This window comes from Schistocerca cancellata, chromosome 1, assembly GCF_023864275.1.
Source record: "Schistocerca cancellata isolate TAMUIC-IGC-003103 chromosome 1, iqSchCanc2.1, whole genome shotgun sequence".
In the NCBI taxonomy this organism is placed as follows: domain Eukaryota; kingdom Metazoa; phylum Arthropoda; class Insecta; order Orthoptera; family Acrididae; genus Schistocerca; species Schistocerca cancellata.
This window is the reverse complement of record NC_064626.1, coordinates 80,370,027-80,380,325: the sequence shown is the minus strand read 5'-3', so window position 1 is coordinate 80,380,325 and position 10,299 is coordinate 80,370,027.

The window sequence follows — 10,299 nt, the reverse complement described above, 5'->3', positions numbered from 1 at the left end:
CTAAGCAGATTCAGAAGGATGTAGGTTGCAGTAGATACTGGGAGATGAAGAAGCTTGCACAGGATAGAGTAGCATGGAGAGCTGCATCAAACCAGTCTCAGAACTGAAGACCACAACAACAACAACATATATATATATTTGAATTACAATAAACTAATAATAAAAAATGTTGCATGGTGCGAGATTCGATCCGGCGACCTTTGGATTACGAACCCGAGCGCTTACCGCTGCGCCACGACGCTGTAGAAAATTATAAATCGTACAGAGTATTTCACCGCAACGGTTTATTTTAACTGTCGATTTTCTCGACAACGGCTGAGAAGTGCATCTTGGTGCTTTGCCACATTACACCTCTGGCCATGAGCTTTTATTATGCGCAGTATGAATCGAATCTGAATTTCACAATTGGCAGCCACCCCTTGTCAGTCATTATCTGAAGGCCGTAGACCAGTGCGTTGTCCACGGTGAGAGGCAATGCCTGAAATGTAGTATTCTCGGCACACTCTTGGTACTGTGGATCTCGGAATATTTAATTCCCTGGCGACTTCCGAAATGAATTGTCCCAGGTGTCTCCCTCCAGCTGTCATTCCGCGTTCCAAGTCTGTTAATTCCCGTCGTGCGGCCATGATCACGTCGTAAACCTTTTTACACGAATTACAGCTTCACAAATTATACCTTGTGTACGCGATAATGCCGCCAAGCGTACATGTGCATATCGGCGTCCCATGACCTTTCTCACCTCAGTGTAATATTCTCCAGAACGGATACTACATACGATGAATTTTCCATTTGAGCTAATGCCCCCCGCCCCTTTAAGGTATGAATTCGCACGGTATTTTTGAACGGAAAATGAACTTCAGAAATACTAACATGCAGCTATGTTACAGCACTTTTAATACTCAAATCAATGGCGTTACCCATGCTCTCTGGAAAATTTAAGAAACTTACAAGGAGATTTACTGCAAACACAGAAAAAAATGACTTAACAACGTGTCGCTGCCATGCTGCTGTCGTGAAAACCACAGGAGAAACGTTAACAGATGCTAATTAATCACGTTCGAAATATCTCTACTACACATTTCATCCGCAAAGAGGCGCCAAATAACTACACAATCAGCTGGTATTGTTTTGCCATTTACCTTTCCTTTTCGCCCTTTTTGAATTTCTGAATTCACCGTATAAGGTTTAATGTTCGCTTTATTTTCAGAGCGCTGTTCTCCCATCTTTACTCTGTATAGCACACAGAGTCGCTCTTAAACATATTGCAACATTTTATTGTAGTTAAAATTCTTCTTTGTTTATAAAGACCACTTACTCTGTTACTAAATCCGAAACATCACTTTCTAAGTATAAACTCTCTGATCCTCAGTCTTGCCCATATGTTTCAACGAGACACTTATGTGGTGTCACCGCCAGACACCACACTTGCTAGGTGGTAGCCTTTAAATCGGCCGCGGTCCGCTAGTATACGTCGGACCCGCGTGTCGCCACTGTCAGTGATTGCAGACCGAGCGCCGCCACACGGCAGGTCTAGAGAGACGTCCTAGCACTCGCCCCAGTTGTACAGCCGACTTTGCTAGAGATGGAACTGCCAAATTACGCTCTCATTTTCCGAGACGATAGTTAGCATAGCCTTCAGCTACGTCATTTGCTACGACCTAGCAAGGCGCCACTATCAATTGCCATTTATCTTGTGATGCATGTAAGGTCAACAGAGATGTTCACCAATTGTGGATTAAAGTTAAGTATTCTACCAGTTACCTCCTTTTTTTACCAGACTCAACTCCTATAACTGTTCCAGACGCCACGCCAGCCTGCGTGAGCTTAAACGCGTGCCTTTCGGCGTCCTCGCATAGTGACTTGGCCGTCCTGCCAAGTCACAACTTACATTCTCATCACAGTTCGTATGAAATAGGTAGATTATGCGTCCAGCCTTCTTGAGATGAGCCCGGTATAAACCGGATTTCTTCTGTTTTACGCACATGTTTCTAAACGAAGAGTGGCGCGATCTCTGTTCGTTACTACTTTCATTTCCAGTGATTGTCCTCCACAGCTAGAACGTTGTCCTGCCGTTTCTCCAGTCCGAATCGCAATGTCATAAAGTTTTGAGAAGACTTGCGGCATTGTTCGTGGACAACACCCTGAGAAAGACCCAGGCGTACGCATGGGTCAAACAGTTTTCACCAGGACGAGAAACAGCTGAGAGTGTACCTCACCGTCGCCGCTCCAGGAACTTATGTAAGACGATCGGCGAATAACAGTTGCTGAAATTGCTACTGAGCTTGGTAGTACGGTAGTCGATTTCAGAAAGTGTTCGCTAGGTGGGTGCTTCGTCTTCCCACCGTACAGCACGAATTTCATTACATCGACATGTGCAAACGGCTGCTGATACTCTACCAAACCGAACGGGCACTTTTCTCTCTCTCTCTCTCTCTCTTTTTTTTTTTTTTTTTTTTTTTTTTTTTTTGCACCGAACTGTGACCTGCGATGAAACGTGGGTGCACCATCACGAGGGGCCTTTGAAAAGTCCGTGCAAAGTCAAAGAGATGGCACCAGCGGCGCGTATCGAGGTCATGTTTAGTTAGTAGCATCTTTGGAAAGAACGCACACCAAGTTCCAGCCATATTGGTCTATTTCTTTGTGTTTGGCATTTGTGTGAATCAAGGAAGTCGAGTGATTGTCAAAAAATGGACGAAAATTAATTTCGTGTGATGATTAAGCATTACTTTATGAAGGGCAGAACGCCTCTGGAGACTAAAGAGAAGCTTGATAAACATTACGGTGATTCTTCTCCTTCGATTAGAACAGTTTGAAAGTGGTCAAAATTTTTGGGGTGGCCATATGGGCACAAGTGATGCTGAACGTTCTGGACGCCCTGTGGAGGTTACGACTCCAGAAATCATTGATAAAATCCATGATATGGTGATGGATGACAGGTTCGTGAGATTGCTAGTGCTGTGGACATCTCAAATGAACGGGTACATAATATTCTGCATAAACATGTGGACATGAGAAAGCTATCCGCAAGATCGGTTCAGCGATTGCTCACGCTTGACCAAAAACGGAATCGTGTGAAGTGTTGCTACGATGGTTTGTAGCTGTTCAGGAAGAATCCGCAGGACTTTAAGCGTCGTTTCGTCACGTGGATGAAACATGAATCCATTATTACACTCCTGAGACCAAATAACATTGTAAACAATGGGTTACCAAGGGAGAATCTGCACCAAAAAAGGCAAAGACCATTCCTTCGGCCGGAGAGGTTACGGCGACTGCCTTTTGGGATTCGCAAGGGATAATCCTTGTCGACTATCTGGAAAAGGGTAAAACTATTACAGGTGAATACTATTCATCGTTGTTGGACCGTTTGAAAACCGAGCTGCAAGAAAAACGCCGGCGATTGGACAGCAAAAAAAGACCTTTTCCATCACAACAATGCACCAGCACACACTTCAGCAGATGTGGTCGCAAAATTAATCGAAATATGATTCCAACTCGTTTGATATTCCCCCTATTCTCCAGACTTGGCTCCCTCGGAGTACTATTTATTCCCCAATTTGAAGAAATGGCTGGTGGGACAAACATTTTATTCAGACGAGGTGATTGCAGCAACTAATAGCTATTTTGCAGACTTGGACAATTCCTACTATTCGGAAGGGATCAACAAATTAGAACAGCGTTGGGCGAAGTGTGTAAGTCTAAAAGGAGACTACGTCGAAACATAAAAAAGGTTTACCCCAAACGCGTAAGTAGTTTTTATTTTTGCAAAAGCCCGTCGTACACCCCGGAATCCGAAAAATGCAGCACTGAGTGGCGGCAAAAAAAAAAAAAAAAAAAAAAAAAGGCGAAACTGTACTCATGCATGTTAATGTTAGAAACCGTCCTTCCGCGGGGGAGGTTCTTGCAACCTTTTTTGTTATAGAGGAGTTCCCCTCATCGATTGTCTCCACGAATGTGGTTCTGTCAACGCTGCATACTACTGCCAAATTATGAACCAAACGAAACGTTCATATTATCAGAAAATGTGCGAATTTCTAAAGTGGGATATGGTCGTGATTTATGACAACGCTTGACGCTACGCAGCTGACCGAACACAACAAAAAATTCAGGAACTGTTCCGCACCGCACTGCAACATTCTCCCTACATCCCGAATGTATCACCTCGCGATTTTCATTTGTTTGGACTGCTAAAGGAAGCAGTCGGAGATTAGAGATTTGATGACGATAGCGCTGTTGAAGTGTTCGTGCGCAACTGGCTGCTGTCAAAGTATCGTTCGTTTTAAAGAAATAGGACCAAAAAAGTGCCTATCCACTAGCAAAAATGTGTTTCCCGTTCAGGGGCTGTATAGAAAAATGTGTTCGTGTACATAAATTATCCTTAAGGTTAAATAAACTTATAAAAATTCAGGTTTATATTTGATTCACCATCGTAATTGCAGCTACAGCAATCAGAAAACATCCAATAAAAAGAGAAAGGTGAAAAATACGTAGACCGAGCAGCAAGAACAGTAATTTGTGGATAACTGTAAATAGGACGCTGTATTAGCTGTGCAAACAGATGGCCAGCGTGGAGACGTACAGTATCGGACACAACTGTTTGATTACGTCAGTTTGGATGCTGCGATAAAAGGACAGAGGTGCAAGTTAGCTTACTGCGTCTGCGCACGAACGCTCTTCCACCTTCCTGGACCAACGCGACGGAGTCGAGCAAGTCGAGCGCAGTACTTGTGAAGTTGTCGCCTGTGAGACGCCGTAACCCTTCCGGATTGCGAACTGCGCTACAGGTATGGAAATTGCATTTCACTGGTCGCCTTAAAATTGTATGTTGACACCGTCTGGTCACCTAAGAAGTTGTATTCTACTTGCTATACTAAACAACATAGTTACAACGCAATATTTTATTTACCAACAACAGTGATGAAAATTCCTAGCTTACGCACAGAGTAATTTTTCTGGGCGAGCTACGTATGATGCAAAAGCATACTGCTACGACTTCACCGTATTCTCGAATACTGAAGACACTGAAGGTATTAATTACAGTCAGTCTTCTGGTAATCTTTTAGCTCGTTCCTTATCCGAATCCGAGAAATACATTTCTGTTCTGGAACTGCCGTCTGCCTCGTTGATAACGAGTCGATCAACAACAGAATCCACGAAGCCATCCAGGCGCCGCATTTTCTCGTTTTCTTTTATGGCGTACCGTTATATATCCAGCGAGAGTTCGACAGTGATATGTGAAAAAGCGCTGGGTGCCTTAGTTACACTACGTCGCAAATGTAAAAATGCAACATTTGTGTGGTGTGCTCGATGCTGTGAAAATGATTTGTTTTTCATATTTCTACGATACTCGTCACTCTGATTCGTGTGAGACGACATCTGTGGTATAAAACAATGGACAAAGTCCAAATAAAGAGTATTTGGTTTTTCATGTTTGTCCAGAAAATTAAATTGTTATGTTTTCTTAATTTAAGCAACCTTTGTTAACAATATTTCAGAAACTATCGATAATTAAGAATTTACATTTAAAATGAAAACAGGAATTTCGCTTGTATTATGTAATTAGAAACAAGAAGATATGCATTATTCATAAAAACGATTACGAATTTAACAATTACGAGATGTAGGTATTTCGAATTGAACAAAAAAAATTACTATGGCATTATTTGAACCAGCGATCCATGAACTGCACTGGGTTAAGAAGCTCCATCGCTATCGATTCCGCTCTACATTTAATTTGTGTCTGTGTCTCAGTTGCATCAAATACAGTCCCTTCGAAAATTTCAAAGTCGATTTTTTTCTGTAAATCTATGAAAGACGTTAAGAACAGCGTATTTCTCATCACTTTTTAACAGTGTTCGACACGCGTGTTTCACTATGGAGCAGGAAGCAGCCTCAGCCATTTTCGTACTGCGTATTAACAGCGCGACAATCGGAGCACAACAGTACAGAGACTGTGACTGAACACGGTTTTTGAAATGAAGCCTAGATAACTGAAGCGTGATTAATAAAAACGTTGATGGCTGTTAACACATTAGAATATCTTAAAGTTTCATTTAACGTAACTTAGTAATAAGATATGTAATACCTAAATAGTACCAACTTCCAAGAGCGTAAAAACACCAGTTAGCGTGTGGTAACGGCTTCTGACCAATCATCGCGTTTACTCGTCTGGTGAAGAGAGTATAGTGATATGGGTGTTTAATTAAGCGGATTACTCCTATTTCCTTTCTTGGGTACTGCTGCGACTTGTGCAACTTGTCAGTCTTTAGGTACGGATCTTTCGACGAGCGAACAGTTGTATATGATTGCTAAATATAAAGCTATTGTATCACCATACTCTGAAAGGAACCTGACTGGTAGAAAATCTGGACCGGAGCTCCTGCTTTTATTAAGTGATTTAAGCTGCTTCGCTATCCTCTGGATATCTACCTCTAAAGCACTCATGTTGGCAATTGTTCTTGATTCTTTTGTGAAAGAATTTCAGAGAACCGTGTTTAGTAACTCTGCTTTACTGACGCTTTCATCAGTAAAATTACGACTGTTATCATTCAGTGGCGGTAACGGTTGAGTCTTGCTGCTGGTGTATTTCGCATACGACTTGAATCTCTTCGGGTTTTCTGCCAGATCTCGAGGCAGAGTTTCGTTGTGGACACTACGAGGGTGAGTCAAATGAAAACCTTAAATATTTTTTAAAATATTATTTATTGTGCGGGAATGGTACAAAGCTGTATCACTTTTCAACATAATCTCATCCACGCTCAATGCAAGTCCTCCAGCGCTTACAAAGTGCATAAATTCGTTTAGAACAAAATTCTTTTGGTAGTCAGCGTAACCACTCATGCACCGCATGGCGTACCTCTTCATCAGAGCGGAACTTCTTTCCTCCCATTGCGTCTTTGAGTGGTCCAAACATATAGAAATCACTTGCTGATGAGGAATGGCGCCATTCCTTGCTCGCTCTCTTCGTTTCCGGTTGGTGGAAGTGAACCCAGGTTTCGTCCCCAGAAACGATTCTTGCAAGGAAGCTATCACTTTCTCGTTCAAAGGGTCGAAGAAGTTCTTCACAAGCATCAACACGTCGTTCTCTCATTTCAGGAGTCAGCTGCCGTGGCACCCATCTTGCAGACACTTTGTGAAACTGGAGCACATCATGCACAATGTGGTGTGCTGACCCATGACTAATCTGTAAACATGCTGCAATGTCATTCAGTGTCACTCGGCGGTTTTCCCTCAGTATGGCTTCAACTGCTGCAATGTTCTGTGGAGTCACAACTCGTTGTGCCTGACCTGGAAGAGGAGCATCTTCCACTGTTGTCACACGTTTGTTACCTTCCTACTCCATTCGTAGACTTGCTGCTGTGACAAACATGCATCACCGTACTGAACCTTCATTCGTCGATGAATTTCAATAGGTTTCACACCTTCACTACACGAAAACCGAATAACGGAACGTTGTTCTTCCCTGGTGCAAGTCGGCAAGTGAGGCGGCCATCTTTATACTGATACTGCGACGGTATGTGTGCATCTGCACTATGCTGCCACCTACATGCCATTCTGCACGCTGTTTGTAGCACGCTTACCAACTTACAGGATAACGGCGTGAAATTTCGAGTTGTTATTACAAATTTAAGGCTTTCATTTGACTCACCCTTGTATTAAAAGATCTTGCATTGAAGTACGCGCTAAATTTTGAGCTTCTGCAAAACTTCACCTTTAAATTTGGCATGCTTCTTTCGGTTCTTTTGCACCAATGTTCTGATCTGCTTTGTGTATCATGTGGGATCAGCTCCATCTCATTAATTTGTTTGTTACATATCTCTCAGTTGCCGTCGATACTATTTCACTGATACATGAAATGTATTCACAGTAGCGAATACGAACAACCATCACATTCATAAGGGAATGGCGACAACGAAAATCAGTGCCGGAGCAGGGCTCGAACCCGGATTTCCCGCTTTACGCAAGCAGTCCCTTTAACATTTGTGCACGGCTAATGGACAGACATAATCTTCCATACGTTCTCATTTCTGCAACACAGCCTGTTCTCATGTATGCATTATGTAATCCTCGAACAGGAAAGGACATTTTGATTGAAAGTAGCCGTGTTAAGAAGACCGCTACGGTCGCAGGTTCGACCCCTGCCTCGGGCATGGATGTGTGTGATGTCCTTAGGTTGGTTAGGTTTAAGTAGTTCTAAGTTCTAGGGGACAGATGACCTTAGAAGTTAAGTCCCATAGTGCTCAGAGCCGTTTTTTTTGTTAAGAAGAAAGATGCAGTTTTCATGCGGACATGCATGTGTGTACGTACAGGCAGCGACGCAGGATCGACGATATGTGGAAGGTTTGGTCTCACTTTCAGTCCTGCACGGATATCTAAACCGGTTAAAGTGACCCCCTGTCATCAAGCGCGAAATGTGGGTTCGGGTCCCGATCCAGGACAGAGTGTCGTCATTCCCTTATACAGCTGATGGCTGTTCGTATTCGCAATTGCGAACGCGTTTCATGTATCTCATAACGGCTGTAGTTGCCGCTGCTCTTCTTAACAACACAGGCATTGCAATATCCTATTTCTTTGAATTTGAACCACATTTTGTCTACGATTAAATAATCAAATTGGAAGGAATGGAGGCTATGTCTCAGGCCTGTTTCACGTGTCTGCAGTTCTATTCGCTTCGGTTCGTTTTCGGTTCTTTTGCGGTAGCTGCCAACAAGTGTGAAACCGTAAGGTGGCTCTGAGCACTATGGGACTTAACATCTATGGTCATCAGTCCCCTAGAACTTAGAACTACTTAAACCTAACTAACCTAAGGACATCACACAACACCCAGCCATCACGAGGCAGAGAAAATCCCTGACCCCGTCGGGAATCGAACCCGGGAACCCGGGCGTGGGAAGCGAGAACGCTACCGCACGACCACGAGATGCGGGCTGTGAAACCGTGCTTCGGTTTATATTCGCTACCTAATAACAAACAGTACACATCGAATACCCTCTCGACAGCCGGCCGCTGTCGCCGAACGGTTCTAGGCGTTTCAGACCGGAACCGCTCTGCTGCTACGGTCGCACGTTCGAATCCGGCCTCGGGCATGGATGTGTGTGATGTCATTAGGTTTTTTTTTTTTTGTTTTTTGGTCATCAGTCTACTGACTGGTTTCATGCAGCCCGCCACGAATTCCTCTCCTGTGTTAACCTCTTCATCTCAGAGTAGTACTTGCAACCTACGTCCTCAATTATTTGCTAGACGTATTCCAATCTCTGTCGTCCTCTACAGTTTTTGCCCTCTACAGCTTCCTCTAGTACCATAGAAGTCATTCCCTCATGTCTTAGCAGATGTCCTATCATTCTGTCCCTTCTCCTTATCAGTGTTTTCCACATATTCCTTTCTCTCCGATTCTGCGTAGAACCTCCTCATTCATTACCTTATCAGTCCACCTAATTTTCAACATTCGTCTATAGCACCACATCTCAAATGCTTCGATTCTCTTCTGTTCCGGTTTTCCCACAGTCCATGTTTCATTACCATACAATGCTGTACTCCAGACGTACATCCTCAGAAATTTCTTCCTCAAATTAAGGCCGGTATTTGATATTAGTAGACTTCTCTTGGCCAGAAATGCCTTTTTTGCCATAGCCAGTCTGCTTTTGATGTCCTCCTTGCTTCGTCCGTCATTGGTTGTCTTACTGCCTAGGTAGCAGAATTCCTTAACTTCATTGACTTCGTGACCATCAATCCTGATGTTAAGTTTCTCGCTGTTCTCATTTCTACTACTTCTCATTACCTTCGTCTTTCTCCGATTTACTCTCAAACCATACTGTTTACTCATTAGACTGTTCATTCCGTTCAGCAGATCGTTTAATTCTTCTTCACTTTCACTCAGGATAGTAATGTCATCAGCGAATCGTATCATTGATATCCTTTCACCTTGTATTTTAATTCCACTCCTGAACCTTTCTTTTATTTCCATCATTGCTTCCTCGATGTACAGATTGAAGAGTAGGGGCGAAAGGCTACAGCCTTGTCTTACACCCTCCTTAATACGAGCACTTCGTTCTTGATCGTCCACTCTTATTATTCCCTCTTGGTTGTTGTACATATTGTATATGACCCGTCTCTCCCTATAGCTTACCCCTACTTTTTTCAGAATCTCGAACAGCTTGCACCATTTTATATTGTCGAACGCTTTTTCTAGGTCGACAAATCCTATGAAAGTGTCTTGATTTTTCTTTAGCCTTGCTTCCATTATTAGCCGTAACGTCAGAATTGCCTCTCTCGTGCCTTTGCTTTTCCTAAAGCCAAACTCAT